Below are 19,041 nucleotides of genomic sequence, written 5' to 3'. Positions count from 1 at the left end.
GACAAATTCTAAGAAAAGTATAACTTTCCAAAACTGAACCAGGAAGAAATAGAAAATCTTAACAGACCCATCACAAGCACAGAAATCGAAACTGTAATCAGAAATCTTCCAACAAACAAAAGCCCAGGACCAGCTGGTTTCACAGCTGAATTCTATTGAAAATTTAGAGAAGAGCTAACACCTACCTTACTCAAACTCTTCAGGAAATTCCAGACTCATTCTATGAGTCCACCATCATCCTAATACCAAAACCTGACAAAGATGCCACAAAAAAAGAAAACTACAGGCCAATATCACTGATGAACATAGATGCAAAAATCCTTAACAAAATTCTAGCAAACAGAATCCAACAACATATTAAAAAGATCATACATCATGACCTAGTGGGCTTTACCCCAGGAATGCAAGGATTTTTCAATATTCAAAAATCAATCAATGTGATACACCACATTAACAAATTGAAAGATAAAAGCCATATGATTATCTCAATAGATGCAGAGAAAGCTTTTGACAAAATCCAACATCTATTTATGATAAAAACACTCCAGAAAGCAGGCATAGAAGGAACATACCTCAACATAATAAAAGGTATATATGACAAACCCACAGCAAACATTATCCTCAATGGTGAAAAATTGAAAGCATTTCCCCTAAAGTCAGGAACAAGATAAGCATGCCCATTTTCACCACTACTATTCAACATAGTTTTGAGAGTTTGGGCCAGAGCAATCAGAGCAGAAAAAGAAATAAAAGGAATCCAGGTTGGAAAAGAAGACTCACTGTTTGCAGATGACATAATCTTCTACATAGAAAACGCTAAAGACTCCACCAGAAAATTACTAGAGCTAATCAAGTGGGCCTTAGAAAGCATCACTACGAACAAAGCTAGTGGAGGTGATGGAATTCCAGTTGAGCTATTTCAAATCCTGAAAGATGATGCTGTGAAAGTGCTGCACTCAATATGCCAGCAAATTTGGAAAACTCAGCTGTGGCCACAGGACTGGAAAAGGTAAGTTTTCATTTCAATCCCAAAGAAAGGCAATGCCAAAGAATGCTCAAACTACCACACAATTGCACTCATCTCACACACTAGTAAAGTAATGCTCAATATTCTCCAAGCCAGGCTTCAGCAATATGTGAACCGTGAACTTCCTGATGTTCAAGCTGGTTTTAGAAAAGGCAGACGAACCAGAGATCAAATTGCCAACATCCGCTGGATCATCGAAAAAGCAAGAGCGTTCCAGAAAACCATCTATTTCTGCTTTATTGACTTTGCCAAAGCCTTTGGCTCTGTGGATCACAAAAAAACTGTGGAAAATTCTGAAAGAGATGGGAATACCAGACCACCTGATCTGCCTCTTGAGAAATTTGTATGCAGGTCAGGAAGCAACAGTTAGAACTGGACATGGAAAAACAGACTGGTTCCAAATAGGAAAAGGAGTTCGTCAAGGCTGTATATTGTCACCCTGTTTATTTAACTTATATGCAGAGTACATCATGAGAAATGCTGGACTGGAAGAAACACAAGCTGGAATCAAGATTGCCGGGAGAAATATCAATAACCTCAGATATGCAGATGACACCATCTTTATGGCAGAAAGTGAAGAGGAACTAAAAAGCCTCTTGATGAAAGTGAAAGTGGAGAGTGAAAAAGTTGGCTTAAAGCTCAACATTCAGAAAACAAAGATCATGGCATCCGGTCCCATCACTGCATGGGAAATAGATGGGGAAACAGTGGAAACAGTGTCAGACTTTATTTTTCTGGGCTCCAAAATCACTGCAGATGGTGACTGCAGCCATGAAATTAAAAGACGCTTACTCCTTGGAAGGAAAGTTATGACCAACTTAGATAGCATATTCAAAAGCAGAGACATTACTTTGCCAACAAAGGTTCATCTAGTCAAGGCTATGGTTTTTCCTGTGGTCATGTATGGATGTGAGAGTTGGATTGTGAAGAAGGCTGAGTGCCGAAGAATTGATGCTTTTGAACTGTGGTGTTGGAGAAGACTCTTGAGAGTCCCTTGGACTGCAAGGAGATCCAACCAGTCCATTCTGAAGGAGATCAGCCCTGGGATTTCTTTGGAAGGAATGATGCTAAAGCTGAAACTCCAGTACTTTGGCCACCTCATGCTAAGAGTTGACTCATTGGAAAAGACTCTGATGCTGGGAGGGATTGGGGGCAGGAGGAGAAGGGGACGACAGAGGATGAGATGGCTGGATGGCATCACTGACTTGATGGACGTGAGTCTGGGTGAACTCTGGGAGTTGGTAATGGACAGGGAGGCCTGGCGTGCTGCGATTCATGGGGTCGCAAAATGTTGGACACGACTGAGCGACTGATCTCATCTAATCTGAATCAATGAATACAGTAAAGTTGCAGGATATAAAATCAACACAGAGAAATCCCTTGCATTCCTATGCACTAACAGTGAGAAAACAGAAAGAGAAATTAGGGGAAAAATTCCATTTACCATTGCAATGAAAAGAATAAAATACTTAGGAATAAATGTACGTAAAGAAACAAAAGACCTAAATATAGAAAACTATAAAACACTGATGAAAGAAATCAAAGATGACACAAATAGATGGAGAAATATACCATGTTCATGGATCTGAAGAATCAATATAGTGAAAATGAGTATACTACCCAAAGCAATCTATGGTTTCAATGCAATCCCTATCAAGCTACCAATGGTATTTTTCAGAGAAGTAGAACAAATAATTTCACAATTTGTATTGAAATATAAAAAGCCTCTAATAGCCAAAGCAATCTTGAGAAAGAAGAATGGAACTGGAAGAATCAACCATTCTGACTTCAGGCTATACTACAAAGCTACAGTCATCAAGATGGTATGGTACTGGCACAAAGACAGAAACATAGATCAGTGGAACAAAATAGAAAGCCCAGAGATAAATCCACGCACCTATGGACACCTTATCTTTGACAAAGGAGGCAAGAATATACAATGGAGAAAAGACAATCTCTTTAACAAGTGGTGCTAGGAAAACTGGTCAACCACCTGCAAAAGAATGAAACTAGAAACACTTTCTAACACCATACACAGAAATAAACTCAAAATGGATTGAAGATCTAAATGTAAGACCAGAAACTATAAAACTCCTGGAGGAAAACATAGGCAAAACACACTCTGATGTAAATTGTAGCAGGATCCTCTATGACCCACCTCCCAGAGTAATGGAAATAAAAGCAAAAATAAACAAATGGGACCTAATTAAACTTAAAAGCTTTTAGACAACGAAGGAAACTATAAGCAAGGTGAAAAGACAGCCTGCAGAATGGGAGAAAATAATAGCAAATGAAGCAACTGACAAAGAATTAATCTCAAAAATATACAAGCAACTCCCGCAGCTCAATTCCAGAAAAATAAGTGACCCAATCAAAAAATGGGCCAAAAAACTAAACAGACATTTCTCCAAGGAAGACATATAGATGGCTAACAAGCACATGAAAAGATGCTCAACATCACTCATTTTCAGAGAAATGCAAATCAAAACCACAATGAGGTACATCTCTTGCCAGTCAGAATCAGTGCTATCCAAAAGTCTACAAACAATGAATGCTGGAGAGGGTGTGGAGAAAGGGAACGCTCTTACACTGTTGGTGGGAATGCAAACTAGTACAGCCACTATGGAGAACAGTGTGGAGATTCCTTAAAAAACTGGAAATAGAACTGCCATATGACCCAGCAATCCCATTGCTGGGCATACACACTGAGGAAACCAGAATTTAAAGAGATACATGTACCCCAGTGTTCATCGCAGCACTGTTTATAATAGCCAGGACATGGAAGCAACCTAGATGTTCATCAGCAGATGAATGGATAAGAAATCTGTGGTACATATACACAATGGAATATTACTCAACTATTAAAAAGAATGCATTTGAATCAGTTCTAATGAGGTGGATGAAACTGGAGCCTATTATACAGAGTGAAGTAAGCAAAAAACACCAATACACCAATAACACCAAAAACACCAATATATTAACGCATATATATGGAATTGAGAAAGATGGTAACAATGACCCTATATGCGAGACAGCAAAAGAGACACAGATGTAAAGAACAGACTTTTGAACTCTGTGGGAGAAGGCGAGGGTGGGATGATTTGAGAGCATAGCAATGAAACATGTATATTATCATATGTGAAGTAGATTGCCAGTCCAGGTTCCATGCATGAGACAGGGTGCTCAGGGATGGTGCACTGGGATGACCCAGAGGGATGGGATGGGGAGGGAGGTGGGAGGGGGTTCAGGATGGGGAACACATTTACACCCATGGCTGATTCATATGAATGCATGGCAAAAACCACCACAATATTGTAAAGTAATTAGCCTCCACTTAAAACTTAAAAATTAAAAAAAAAATTTTCCAGTTTGTTGTGATCCACACAATCCAAGGTTTAGGTGTATTTAATAAAGCAGAAGTAGATGTTTTTCTGGAACTCTCTTGCTTTTTCTATGATCCAATGGATGCTGGAAATTTGATCTCTGGTTCTTCTGCCTATTTTAAAACCAGATTGAACATCAGGAAGTTCTCAGTTCATGTGCTGTTGAAGCCTTGTTTGGAAAATTTTGAGCAATACTTTGCTAGTGTGTGAGATGAGTGCAATTGTGCGATAGTTTGAGCATTCTTTGGCATTTCCTTTCTTTGGAATTGGAATGAAAACTGACATTTTCCAGTCCTGTGGCCACTGTAGAGTTTTCCAAATTTGCTGGCATATTGAGCGCAGCACTTTTACTGCATCATCTTTTACTATTTGAAATAGCTCCACTGGAATTCCATCACCTCTGCTAGCTTTGTTTGTAGTGATGCTTCCTAAGTCCCACTTGACTTTGCACTCCAAGATATCTGTCTCTAGGTTAATGATGACACCATCATGTTTATCTGGGTCATGAAGATCTTTTTTATATAGTTCTTCTATGTATTCTTGCTACCTTTTCTTAATATCGTGTACTTCTGTTAGGTCATACTGTTTCTGTCCTTTATTGTGCCCAGCTTTGCATGAAATCTTCCCTTGCTCTCTAATTTTCTTGAAAAGATTTCTGGTCTTTCCCTTTCTATTTTTTCCCTCTATTTCTTTGCATTGATCGCTTAAGGAGGCTTTCTTCTCTCTCCTTGCTATTCTTTGGAACTTGTCATTCAAATGGGTATATCTTTCCTTTTCTCCTTTGCCTTTAGCTTCTCTTCTTTTCTCAGCTATTTGTAAAGTGTTGTCAGACAACCATTTTGCCTTTTTGCATTTCTTTCTCTTGGAGATGGTCTTGATCACTGCCTCCTGTACAATGTCTCGAACCTCTGTCAATAGTTCTTCAGGAATTCTATCAGATCTAATCCCTTGAATCTATTTGTCACTTCCACTGTATAATTGTAAGGGATTTTATTTAGGTCATACCTGAATGGTTTAGTGGTTTTCCCTACTTTCTTCAATTTCAGTCTATGGCAATAAGGAGTTCATGATCTGAGCCACAGTCAGCTCCCAGTCTTGTTTTTGCTGACTGTATAGAGCTTCTGCATCTTCGGCTGCAAAGAATATAATCAATCTGATTTCAGTGTTGACCATCTGGTGATGTCCATGTGTAGAGTCTTCTCTTGTGTTGTTGGAAGAGGGTGTTTGCTGTGACCAGTGCATTATCTTGGCAACACTCTGTTAGCCTTTGCCCTGCTTCATTTTGTACCCTAAGCCCAAACTTCCCTGTTACTTCAGGTATCTCTTGACTTCCTACTTTTGCATTCCTATGATGGAAAAGGACACCTTTTTTGGGGTATTAGTTCTTAAAGGTCTTGTGCATCATCATAGAACCATTCAACTTCAGCTTCTTCAGCATTAGAGGTTGGGGCATACACTTGGATTACTGTGATATTGAAAGGTTTGCCTTGGAAATGAATAGAGATCATTCTGTCATTTTTGAGGCTGCACCCAAGTACATCATTTCAGACTCTTGTTGACTATGAGGGCTATTCCATTTCTTCTAAGGGATTCTTTCCCACAGTAGTAGATATAATTGTCCTCTGAATTAAATTTGCCCATTTCAATCCATTTTAGCTCACTGATTCACAACAGGGCTTTTTTTATATTAAAAAACATTGCCAAGCCCAAAGCCAACTGCATTTTTTCCTGTGTTATCTTCTGTGACTTTCGTAGTTGTTCATTTTAAATTTAAATCTGTGATCCATTTTGAGTTAATTTTTGTGAAAGGTATAAGATCTGTGTTTAAATTCACTTATTTCCATGTATATATATATCCTGTTATTCCAGCACTGTTAGTTGAAAAGATGATCCTTTATCTGTTGAATTGGCTTTGTTCTTTTGTCAAAGATCAATGACTATCCCTGTGTGGATCTATTTCTGTGCTATTTTTTTCTGTTCCATTGATCCATTTGCCTATTCTTTTGCCAGTACTATACTGTCTTGACTACTGTAGCTTATAGTGAGTTTTGAAGTCAAATAATGTCAATCCTCCAACTTTGTTCCTCCCCTTTAATACTGTGTTGGCTGTTTTGGGTGTTTGCCTTTCCATGTAAATTTTAAATGTTAGTATCAGTTTGTTGATTTCCACAAAGTAACCTGCTGGAATTTTTACTGGAATTGCATTGAGCTTATAGATCAACTTGGGAAGAACTGGCACCTTGTTACCTTATATGGAGTCTCTCCATTTATTTAGTTATTCTTTGATTTCTTTTGTCAGAGCTTTGTAGCTTCCCCCATATAGATCTTGTACATATTTTGTTATATTTGTGACTAAGGTTTTTTTTTGGGGGGGGGGGTGCTAAAAAATCACTGCAGATGGTGACTGCAGCCATGAAATTAAAAGACGCTTACTCCTTGGAAGGAAAGTTATGACCAACCTAGATAGCATATTCAAAAGCAGAGACATTACTTCGCCAGAAAGGTCCATCCAGTCAAGGCTATGGTTTTTCCTGTAGTCATGTATGGATATAAGAGTTGGACTGTGAAGAAAGCTGAGAGCCGAAGAATTGATGCTTTTGAACTGTGGTGTTAGAGAGGAATCCTGAGAGTCCCTTGGACTTCAAGGAGATCCAACCAGTCCATTCTGAAGGAGATCAGCCCTGGGTGTTCTTTGAAGGGAATGATGCTGAAGCTGAAACTCCAGTACTTTGGCCACCTCATGTGAAGAGTTGACTCATTGGAAAAGACTCTGATGCTGGGAGGGATTGGGGGCAGGAGGAGAAGGGGACGACAGAGGATGAGATGGCTGGATGGCATCACCGACTCGATGGACATGAGTTTGAGTGAACTCCATGAGTTGGTAATGGACAGGGAGGCCTGGTGTACTGCGATTCATGGGGTCACAAAGAGTCAGACATGACTGAGCGACTGAACTGAACTGAACTGAAGGAAAGAGAATTTTTAAAAGTAATTTTAAAAGAAAATAAAATTAGAAAGTATGGCAATTACAGAGGACTAAAGTAAGAGAAGAACAATTAAGCTGCAAGGCCTAATTCCAATTATAAAATACCAAAAGAACAGAATACAATTTTCTAAAAGGCATGAAAAAAATCCCAAAGTCTTCCTTTGAAAGGAACATGCAGGAAAGAAGCTGAGATTTGCAAGGAGAGCCCAAGAACACAGTTCAGGGCTGGAGCAGCTTTCTGCAGAACAGACTGTACAACCAGCAGGGCCCTTACCATCTGCCCTGCACCATGCCCTGAGAATGGCCCCCAGCCAGGCAAGAGGAGACAGAGGGAAGAAAAGGTACATGTGTGGCCCCACACACCCTGAATCTCTCTTTCACTGGTCAGAAAGCCAAGTCAAGGGTCTGAGAAGTCACCTTTTCTGAGAAAGCATGGGCTCTCAGACTGGGGAAGTGCCAATCCCCATCAAAAATTAGACACCTCATCTCACACTTGAGGATAACTAGCATGAATGAAATACCTTTAGCCAAATGTTGTTTACCAAGTGCAACTACCATAAAACTTTCTCCTGGGGGAAAAGTCTATTGAAAAGCTGCTTGGTGGAAGAGACTGGGTTTCAGAGAACAGAAAACAAACGAGACAATCAAACTTCTCTGGGGAGAGATGAACAGAGATTTGGGGTGGAGGGATGCTAAGAACAAAGGGGAGGAGAGTAATGGAAGGAAAAGAAAACAGAAGACAGAGCAGATGGCATGCATCAGAGGGACTATGCTCTAGAGCCAAATATCTAATTCCATGTGGTCTGGGCCATTTCAAGGCTTTTGGGTGCTAGCAAATAAATTGACTTCATTTTTCTATCCCAATAGTTATATCTTCTATTCCTAATTGCTTTGTGTGAAATCAAGATTTTGGAGGGAAATCCAGAAATAGGGGCTGCATTTCATATCTGAGTCAGCACAGAGAAGAGAAACACACCATAAGAGATAAAACAGAAGTGATCTCAAATTACTACAGAGGCAGTGATTCAAAGCCAGTCATGAACACAGAAATACAAATTTCAGGGAACATTTGGACATTTTGGAGAAATATAGGATATATCAAATTCTCAAGTAGGTACATAAGAAACAAAAAATCACCTTTTTTAAAATGAATGGCAAGCAACGTTAATTGAATGTTTACCATGTCTCAGTCTTGTATCAAGCAATTGACAAGATTGTATCCTTTGTCCTTATAATTCTGTGAGGATAGCACTCATCTTTATTTGCAAATAAGAAAATTGATACTGGAAAGTAATAACTTATCCAAGAGCACCCAGTAAGGGACAAGCCAGAATCTGAGCCCAGACTCTCTGACTCCAGAATCCAAAGCTCATCTGGGATGGTTGATAACACTTTTTCTATGTCCATTGGCCAGAATGACTCATAACTAAGAGGTCTTACGACTCACTGATACTGAAACTCGATTTGTTGTTGAGGCCACTAAACCACCTCCCTGTTGCAAAATCCACAGAGCTGTCTTCTGAGTCACAAAAGAAGTAGAACCCAGTTGCTTTTTTTGTATTTTAATGAGAATAGTTAATATTAATTGTGCACAAGCCAGATGCTCTTAACCCTCCTTGGAACTTAATTTTTCTCTACAGCTCTTATCATCATTTCACATCTTGCATTTAACTATTGACTGGTTTATTATGTCTTCCCCAACTAGTTGTTCCTAACAGCAGAGATTTTGTTCTATTTAGTAGTCCTTGATAAATATTTGTTGATTGAGCCTTAATATTTATTCAATGGTATAACAATTTGGAGGTGTTTGTTTTTCTAAAATTAAAAAAAAAACATACACAATATAAAGAACATAGTGGTTGTCTGACAAAATTTCTGTCAAGATTAAGTATGATAGAGTATATAATATGCTCAGCATCTTAGTTCTCTGTCTTGCTATGAAAAATAAGACAATTATTCATCCCAATTGCTTTTGTCCAACTCATGCAAGGTTTTGGCCATCTTTTATGTCTGTTGGCAATTTTCTGAACATACCTCTGTTCAGAAGGAAAAATAGAGATGGAAAAATTCAGTCTATAAGACCACAAGTGCTTTTGACCTTGACACAAAGGAAAACTGGGTCAAATTAAATTGATTTAGATAATGGCAAGGTTAAAACTAATTTCTGAAATCTGTTCCCTAAACTTCAGATTTTTTCTTAAAGCGGTGAATGATAGAAGCTGCTCATTGACAAAAGCCTTTAAAAACTGGCATTTTGATTTTCAAAGTCTGTTAAAGGTTTGAAATTTGTTGGTGCTGTCATTTTACTATTGTCAAAAATGAAAGTAATTTTTGGTTGATTCTGCATTATTGACCTGTGTAATGATTTCTGTCACTCTGAAGTGGGAATTGCTCCAGGGATCCTATGTAGCTGAAACATCTTTGATGTGGCTCCCTCAACTCACTTCCCTGAGAGGCGTGGTGACACAGCCAGGTTAGTGGGATGGCAGCTCTGTCTCAGGCTGTGAGATGAGTCCCCTCTCCTGCAGAAACTGACAGGTCCCCAGATCTGCCTTTTGCCTTCAAGTTTTCCTGGGGGTTTGGTATCACGGAATCTTATTGGAATTAAAGAATAGAGATATAGGACCCTAATTTCTCTCCTTCCCGTCAGTGCCACATATAGTATTTTATGGATTTAAGTGAATATTATGAAGCCTCTGTGGCCTTGAAAAAGGTTTTTCTTTCTAAGCCTTAGCTTCCTCTTCCATCAAATGGGGGTGAGGATAGGTTGTCTTCTTCACTGAATGAAAAAATGAAGCTGGTTCCTGGCACATTGCCTTCAGAGCAAGTGCTTAATAAGCAGCAACTATTGCTCTGTGTCATTGCTCTCATAACAACTTCACACAACCTTGCTCTCTCCCACTGAGAGTCTGCAGGCGGTGTTTTCTCCCAGTTTCAATATCATGTTGGATGGTCCAGCCAAGTTGTCTCCAAGGGAATTTTGCACAGACACTTCTGAGCCCACTGTTTCAGGGAATTTTGCTTTGTCTTATGTCTCATATCCCTTCAAAAGAGATGGAAACAGGGGTCCAGTAGGATATGATGCTTAGAGAATTCTTCTGAAGTCCCGACAGGTCCTCCTCTCCTCTGATGACTCTGTTTCATCTGTAAGCAGCCTACAGAGAACCACTTTTGACCTATCAGAGGGGGAGAGGTGCAGGAACTAATAGGTCAACATTAGTGAGACCTTTGACATCATCTGACAAAAGTATTCCAGGATGGCATCTGCAAGGAGCTTCATGGGTTTCTGTTTTTGCACATTGGTTTCTTATTCCTTAAGCAGGATGAGAGACACAGAATGATGATCTCATGGCTGGAAGGCCCATAGAGTTTAGTCCAGATGGTCTGGGGAGCCCTGACCAGGGGCCAAGGAAGGCCTTCAAGCAGGGAGTGTGACCCACTGAAAATGTACCTAGTTTTTGTTATGTGCATGTGTGTGGAGAGAGGTCCACAGAGCCCAAATCCCCTGATTTTACACATGAAGAAATTAAAGGCTGAAGAAAAGAGGTGGGGTCTCTCCAAACTAATTTAAAAGTGGTTTCATCTAAATTACAGTAGGCTTCCTGTTACGAGGAGTTAGGGGGAAACCACCTTATTATTTCCATATCTTTTTTCCATCTTTCAGGCAGGTTCTCTCAGAATCTAGCAAGTTTACCAAGAATCTCCAAAGCCTCCCTGCCACTCATACACTACTCTCTGCCATGGAGAATCCAGTCACCAGATTTAGCAAACAACAACAATAAAAACACCAGCAACTAAACAAGAGGGAGCCTAGTTCAATTGGAATTCCACATACACAATTAACAGTGTGTTGGTATAACTACATTCCATTTCTGAAATTCAGATACTTCTGAGCAGCCCTCAGAAGTATCAGGCCACAGCCCTGACCTGGAGCACATTTAGGGAAGGTTCTCCTATAGTTGCTAACTAAGCACAGGTTGGTCTGGGAGCAGAGACCAAGACCTGCAGACTGGCCTCCAAGTCTTGGAGGACCCTAAGGGAAGCACATGAATCCATGACCCACAGGTTAAGCAGTAATTTTCCAGGCTAAGGTGGGTGAGGGAAATTTCTATAAGCTGAGGGAAAATTGAAACTCAGGGGTCAAAATATAGCTCCCTCTGACCTAAAGATAGTAAGAGGTGAAGTGGAGGTTCCCTCTCTCCTGTGGAGGTCACAATATCCAGAGCTGGGGGCCACCAGGCTGATGTGGGCTCTCATGACACCTCTCAGTAAATCAGAAAAGAGCTTTTTTTCATAGGTAGAAACTTCTAATTCCTAAATTAGTTTCTCAGTATTAATAATTATTGAAATAATGTCAACCTATATGGTTACAAAAACTTATTGAATATAAAATTATGGAAAATGTAATCATAGTTGATTAGAAACTCAAGGTCACCAGACCATAAAATGATTACACTCAATATCTTGCTTTCATGGTAATGCTTACTTGTCCCAATACCTTGTTACCTGGGGAAATTGTTGCTACATTTGCCTGCCTGTCTTGTGACATTTTAGGCTTTGAGTCTTTTAAAATAAGCTTTAATTCTGAGAAACTGTATTGGCAGAGTTAAATATATCCTGAAAGCTACAGAAGCATGCAGAAAGGCATCTGATAAGCTATTGCTGCAAATATATTAAAATATACTAACAGATGCCATATAGATTTTAGAAAGTAACCTGAGGCTTTTAGCTGCTCTTTTGTTGATATTCATCAATATCATAATGCTTATATATGTCAAACATATTTTTTCATAAATTACATAGTACAGTACTACACAGTCACTATCATTCTCAAATACATATCATCTGAATCACTGAGAAGGTCATGATACTGAGTGTCGTAAACCTGTCTTTGAAAGATAGCACTGTGGTAGTAAATATAGGAAAAAAAGAATTTCACTTTCAAATTAATTTTGGATTATAGTTGGGGATAATATAGTTGGGATTCTTGAGAGTCCCTTGGACTGCAAGGAGATCCAACCAGTCCATCCTAAAGGAGATCAGTCCTGAGTGTTCATTGGAAGGACTGATGTTGAAACTGAAACTCCAATACTTTGGCCACCTCATGCAAAGAACTGACTCATTTGAAAAGACCCTGTTGCTGGGAAAGATTGAAGGCAGGAGGAGAAGGGGACAACAGAGGATGAGATGGTTGGATGGCATCAGCGACTTAATGGACATGAGTTTGGGTACACTCTGGGAGTTGGTGATAGACATGGAGGTCTGGCATGCTGCAGTCTATGGGGTCACAAAGAATCGGACACTACTGAGCAACTGAACTGAACTGAACTGATAGTTGGGATGATTACAGGATTTGGTGATTAAATGAGTTTTCACTATACCCTTTCTAATGTTTCTTTCATCAGTGTAGGGGATCTGTAAGTTGTTTAGCATAAATAATATATATTTTATAAATACTACCTCTTTGAGGTAAAATTGTATTATATGCAGATTATATCATATATATAGAAAACCTTAAAGACACCATACAAAAATTACTAGAACTGATAAATGAATTCAGCAAGGTAACAATATATAAGATTAACATTCAGAAATCAGTTGCATTTCTTTACACTTAACAATGAAATATCAGAAAGAGAAAGTGAAAAAACAATTTCTCTTAAAATCATATTAAAAAATACTGAGGAATAAACCTTATCAAGGAGGTGAAAACCTCCTTTTGCTGAGAACCATAAAACATTGATAAAGGAAATTGAAAATGATTCAAAGAAATGAAAAGATATCCCATGGTATTGGATTGGAAGAATTAATATTGTTAAAATGACAATACTATCCAAAGCAACCTACAGATATAATTTTATCTGTTCCAAATTACCCATGACATCTTTCACATAACAAGAACAAATAATCCTGAACTTTATAAGGAGCTATGAAAGACCCAAAACTGCCAAAGCAGTCCTGAGGGAAATGAACAAAATTGGAGGCATAACCCTTCCAGACTTCAGACAATGCTACAAAGCTACAGTAATCAAAACACTGTGGTACTGACCCAAAAACATACACATGGATCAATGGATCAAAAGAGAAAGTTCAGAAATACACCTACATACCTACGGACAATTAATCTTTGACAAAGGAGGCAAGAATATACAATGCAGGTAACACAGTCTCTTCAGCATGTGGTGCTGGAAAAGCTGGACTGCTGCATGTAAATCAAAGAAGTTAGAACACACCCTAACATCATGCACAAAAACAAACTAAAAATGGCTTAAAAACATGCACCATAAAACTCTTAGAGGAAAACACAGGCTAACCATTCTCCAACATAAATCATACCAAAGTTTTCTTAGATCAGTCTCCCAAGGCAACAGAAATAGAAGCCAAAAAATAAACAAGTGGGACCTAATCAAACTTATAAACTTCTGTACAGCAAAAGGAACCATAAACAAAATTAAAAAACAACCTATAGACTGGGAGAAAATATTTCCAAATGATGTGACTGACAAGGGCTTAATCTCCAAAATATACAAACATCTCATATGATTCAATAACAACAACAAAGAAAAACCAAACAACCAAATAAAAAAATTGGCAGAAAACCTAAGTAGACATTTCTCCAAAGAAGATACACAGGTGGCCAACAGGTACATGAAAAGATGTTCAACATCATTAATTATTAGAGAAATGCAAATCAAAACTACAATGAGGTACCACTTCACATCAGTCAGAATGGCCACCATCAAAAAGTCTACAAATAATAAATGCTGGGGAAGGTGTGGAGAGAAAGGAACCCTCCTATGCTGTTGGTGGGAATGTAAATTGGTGCAATCACTTTGGAAAGCAGTATGGAGGTTCCCAAAAAAGCTAAAAATAGAGCTGCATATGATCTAGCAATTCTGCTCCTGGGCATATATCCAAACAAAACTACAAAACTACACTTCAAAAAGATATATGTTCATAGCAGCACTATTTACAATATCCAAACATGGAGGCAATCCTAACGCCCATTGACAGATGAATGAATAAAAAAAGATGTGGTACATATATACAATGGAATAATACTCTGCCATAAAAAATCCATTTATAACAACATTGATGGACCAAGAGATTACCATATTAAGAGAACAATGAAAACTGATATTAAATAAAAAATAATATCATTTTTATTAAGTAAAAATGATATTATTTACATATGGAATATAACCTATAACACAGATGACATTATTGATATTTATGAAACAGATAAACAGATAAATTATTGATATTTATGAAACAGACTCACAGACATTAAAAAAAAATTATGACTAGCAAAGGGGAAAGGGGGTGGGGAAGAGATAATTTAGGAGTTTGGGATTAGCAGATACACTCCACTATATATAAAAGAGATAAGCAATAAGGTCTTACCACATAGCACAGGGAACTATATTCAATATCTTATAATAAAGCATAATGGGAAAGAATATGAAATGGAAATGATATATATATATGATATATATATCCATGTATATGTAATGGAAAGTATATGCATCTATGTGTGTGCATACATACATAAATATGAATAAACTTGCTAAATTGTAAATCATAAATCAGCTATACTTCAAAAAAATGTATAAATGCCACCTCTTTGTTTTTCTTCAAAATATTTCTGAATTCCTGCAATGCTTTCAGGATCATAATGTACATGGAATTTTAGTTCCTATAACTCTATGCTAATTACATTAATTTTTCTTCAGACACCACACCAAATTAGTCCTAAACAAATAAATTTAAAAGTAGTTTGAAAAAGTATACCTTTGGCTAAAATCCAGAGTTTAAGTCTTTATTGGATATTGAGAATTTCTAAAACAAAATTATGTACAGTTTCTAATTGACTTTTCATGGCATGAAGGCATCAACTCAACTTTCCCACCACATATCCAATATTTCAAATTTATGTTTGGTAAATGTGCATTTCCTACCAAGTTTAAAGAATGTAGAGAACCTGACATGAGGTATTGCAGCCCAAACAGAGTGAAGACAGTGTCTCTCTGTTGAGGCAGCCTGGCGTGGGGCCTCTGACCCACATGGGGTGTGACAGGGTAGCAGCCCAGTGCACGAGGGAAAGAGACAGTCCCCTTGGAGGGAAGCCTGGCTGCTCTCAGAGTCTGAATAGGCCAAAGAGGATGTCCATGTGAGTGAGGAGGCACAGCCCAGAGAACGTGAGCCACCATAAGGTGAGGAAGATGTCAGGCAGGGGAGATGCAATATTGGCTCTTAACAGGGGAACTGATCAAACCATGTCAGTATATTAAGAATAATGGAATTCAGATTTCTCAGATTTGGAGAAGGTAGTTACAAATACATAAAGGGAAAAAGACCTAGAATTAAACCTGTGTATCGAATCAGGATTGAAAGAACTATATGAACTCAAGTTCAAAATGTATAGCTATATAGAAGTAGCTACAAATGGAAATGTTTTTGCATGCTGAGAAACATGTGTACACTGACATATTTACATGCGTATATGTACATAGCAGAGCCCCCTGTGGCTCAGATGGTAAAGAGTCTGCCTGCAATGCAGGAGACCTGAGTTCTATCCCTAGGTTGGGAAGATCCCTTGGAGAAAGAAATGGCAACCCACTCCAGTATTCTTGCATGGAGAATTCCATGGACAGAGGAGCCTGGAGGGTTGTAGTCCATGGGGTTGCAAAGAGTCGCACATGACACAGCGACTAACACTTTCATATATAACTGTTCACTAAATCGCTCAGAAACAATGACATCTCAATACCAACAAGCACATCTAGGGTGAAGATCTTGACTTCTATTGCTTTCTCCATTTAAAGGTTCCAGGAGAAGTTAACTGATTCTAAGACTGGGCAGGGAAGGTACAAACCTGGGACATGTTGCTGTGTAGAAATGCTGCAAGAATGATGGGACATGTCAAAAGAACACTGAAGTCAGCTTGAAGGGTCCCCCCGCTGGTCAGATTGGGGACAACATGAACATCAAATAGTAACAGATTGCATTCCACTAAACAAACAGGAAAATGTGCATCCATACAAATACAAAAAATAGACAATAAATGCTTGATGAGGAATGAGATATTTTCATCATATTAAAATAATTCTGAATTCCAAAGGGGGAAAATGTATGCTCTACTTTAATCAAGTGATCAAAGATGATACTACCTGTAATGGGACAAGTCAAAACCCTATGCCACCTCCTAGGATGCAGTGAGAAAAAGCACAGCATCACTTCTGTGTTATTCCTGCCAAAGACACATAACCTGGATCCAATCTTGAGGAAACATCAGACAAACCCAAACTGAGGAACATTCAAGGACATAACTGACCTGTAAACTTCAGAAGTATCAAGGTCCTGAAAGTGAAGGAAAGACCGAGGACTGTTTCAGTTTGAAGGAAACAGACTGACACCTACCTGCATCCCGTAGTGGGTTATCAGGACAACTGATGCAAGAGATGAAGGTTCGATCCCTAGGTTAGGAAGATCCCCTGGAGGAGGGCATGGCAGCCCACTCCACTCTTCTTGCCCGGAGAATCCCATGGACAGAGGAGTCTGGTGGGCTATGGTCCATAGGGTTGCAAAGAGTTGAACACGACTGAAGTGACTGAGCACACACGCATGAATGGTGTCTGTGGATGAAATGGTAGTCTTGTATCCATGCAAATTTCCTGAATTTGATGCTTTTGTGGTGGCTGTGGGGGACAATATTCTCATTTATAGGAAATACATAATAAAGTATTCAGAAGTGATGGTACATCAAGACTGATGGTGCATCAATGAATTCTTAAATGGTTTACGGAAAATGGATTAGCGATTACCTGAGTTTTTGTACCGTTTCAAAATACAAATAAGGTACAGAAGGGATATGCAATGTCCCAGAATACATTTTAAGTATGCTTCCTTAAATTATTGTGTTTTCCATGCACATTTGCAGCATAATTGCATTCCTGGCTCAAGTTACTTTTTCCTGCTGCTGCTGCTGATAAATTACTTCAGTCGTGTCCGACTCTGTGCAACCCCATAGACAACAGCCCACCAGGCTCCACCATCCCTGGGATTCTCCAGGCCAGAACACTGGTGTGGGTTGTCATTTCCTTCTCCAATGCATGAAAGTGAAAAGTGAAAGTGAAGTTGCTCAGTCGTGTCCGACTCTGTGACCCCATGGACTGTAGCCTACCAGCTCCTCCGTCCAAGGAATTTTCCAGGTAAGAATACTGGAGTAGGATGCCACTGCCTTCTCCTTATTTTTTCCTAGATTTGGCTTCTGTAAGTGTTTGATACCATGTTAACTTAGAGTTCATAAAACTTTAAAGCAATTCAGTTCAGTTCAGTTCAGTCGCTCAGTCATGTCCGACTCTTTGCGACCCCATGAATCACAGCACGCCAGGCCTCCCTGTCCATCACCAACTCCCAGAGTTCACTCAAACTCACGTCCATCGAGTTGGTGATGCCATCCAGCCATCTCATCCTCTGTCATCCCCTTCTCCTCCTGCCCCCAATCCCTCCCAGCATCAGAGTCTTTTCCAATGAGTCAACTATTTGCATGAGATGGCCAAAGTACTGGAGTTTCAGCTTCAGCATCATTCCCTCCAAAGAAATCCCAGGGCTGATCTCCTTTAGAATGGACTGGTTGGAACTCCTTGTAGCCCAAGGGACTCTCGGGAGTCTTCTCCAATGCCACAGTTCAAAAGCATCAATTCTTCGGCACTCAGCTTTCTTCACAGTCCAACTCTCACATCCATACATGACCACAGGAAAAACCATAGCCTTGACTAGATGGACCTTTGTTGGCAAGTAATGTCTCTGCTTTTCAAAATGCTATCTAGGTTGGTCATAACTTTCCTTCCAAGGAGTAAGCATCTTTTAATTTCATGGCTGCAGTCACCAACTGCAGTAATTTTGGAGCCCAAAAAAATAAAGTCTGACACTGTTTCCACTGTTTCCCCATTTATTTGCCATGAAGTGATGGGACCAGATGCCATGATCTTCGTTTTCTGAATGTTGAGCTTTAAGCCAACTTTTTCACTCTCCACTTTCACTTTCATCAAGAGGCTTTTTAGTTCCTCTTCACTTTCTGCCTTAAGGATGGTGTCATCTGCATATCTGAGGTTATTGATATTTCTCCTGGCAATCTTGATTCCAGCTTGTGTGTCTTCCAGCCCAGCGTTTCTCATGATGTATTCTGCATGTAAGTTAAATAAGCAGGGTGACAATATACAGCCTTGACGTACTCCTTTTCCTATTTGGAACCAGTCTGTTGTTCCATGTCCATTTCTAACTGTTGCTTCCTGACCTTCATATAGGTTTCTCAAGAGGCAGGTCAGGTGGTCTGGTATTTCCATCTCTTTCAGAACTTTCCACAGTTTATTTTGATCCACACAGTCAAAGGCTTTGTCATAGTCAATAAAGCAGAAATAGATGTTTTTCTGGAACTCTTGCTTTTTTGATGATCCAGAAGATGTTGGCAATTTGATCTCTGGTTCCTCTGCCTTTTCTAAAACTATCTTGAACATCAGGAAGTTCACGGTTCACATATTGCTGAAGCCTGGCTTGGAGAATTTTGAGCATTACTTTACTAGCGTGTGAGATGAGTGCAATTGTGTGGTAGTTTGAGCTTTCTTTGTCATTGCCTTTCTTTG

General features: G+C 39.1%; 1 pseudogene; it reads right to left on the bottom strand.

The window, feature by feature from the left end:
• LOC129654643 (kinesin-like protein KIF11) overlaps positions 1 to 16,822 on the bottom strand; it is a 184,577-nt pseudogene extending 167,755 nt beyond the window's left edge.
• Between the last annotated feature and the right edge of the window lie 2,219 nt (positions 16,823 to 19,041).

Source organism: Bubalus kerabau, chromosome 1 (genome assembly GCF_029407905.1).
Source record: "Bubalus kerabau isolate K-KA32 ecotype Philippines breed swamp buffalo chromosome 1, PCC_UOA_SB_1v2, whole genome shotgun sequence".
Taxonomy (NCBI): Eukaryota; Metazoa; Chordata; class Mammalia; order Artiodactyla; family Bovidae; genus Bubalus; species Bubalus kerabau.
Note: the sequence above shows the minus strand (reverse complement) of the source record. Positions and strands in the feature narration are given on the sequence as shown.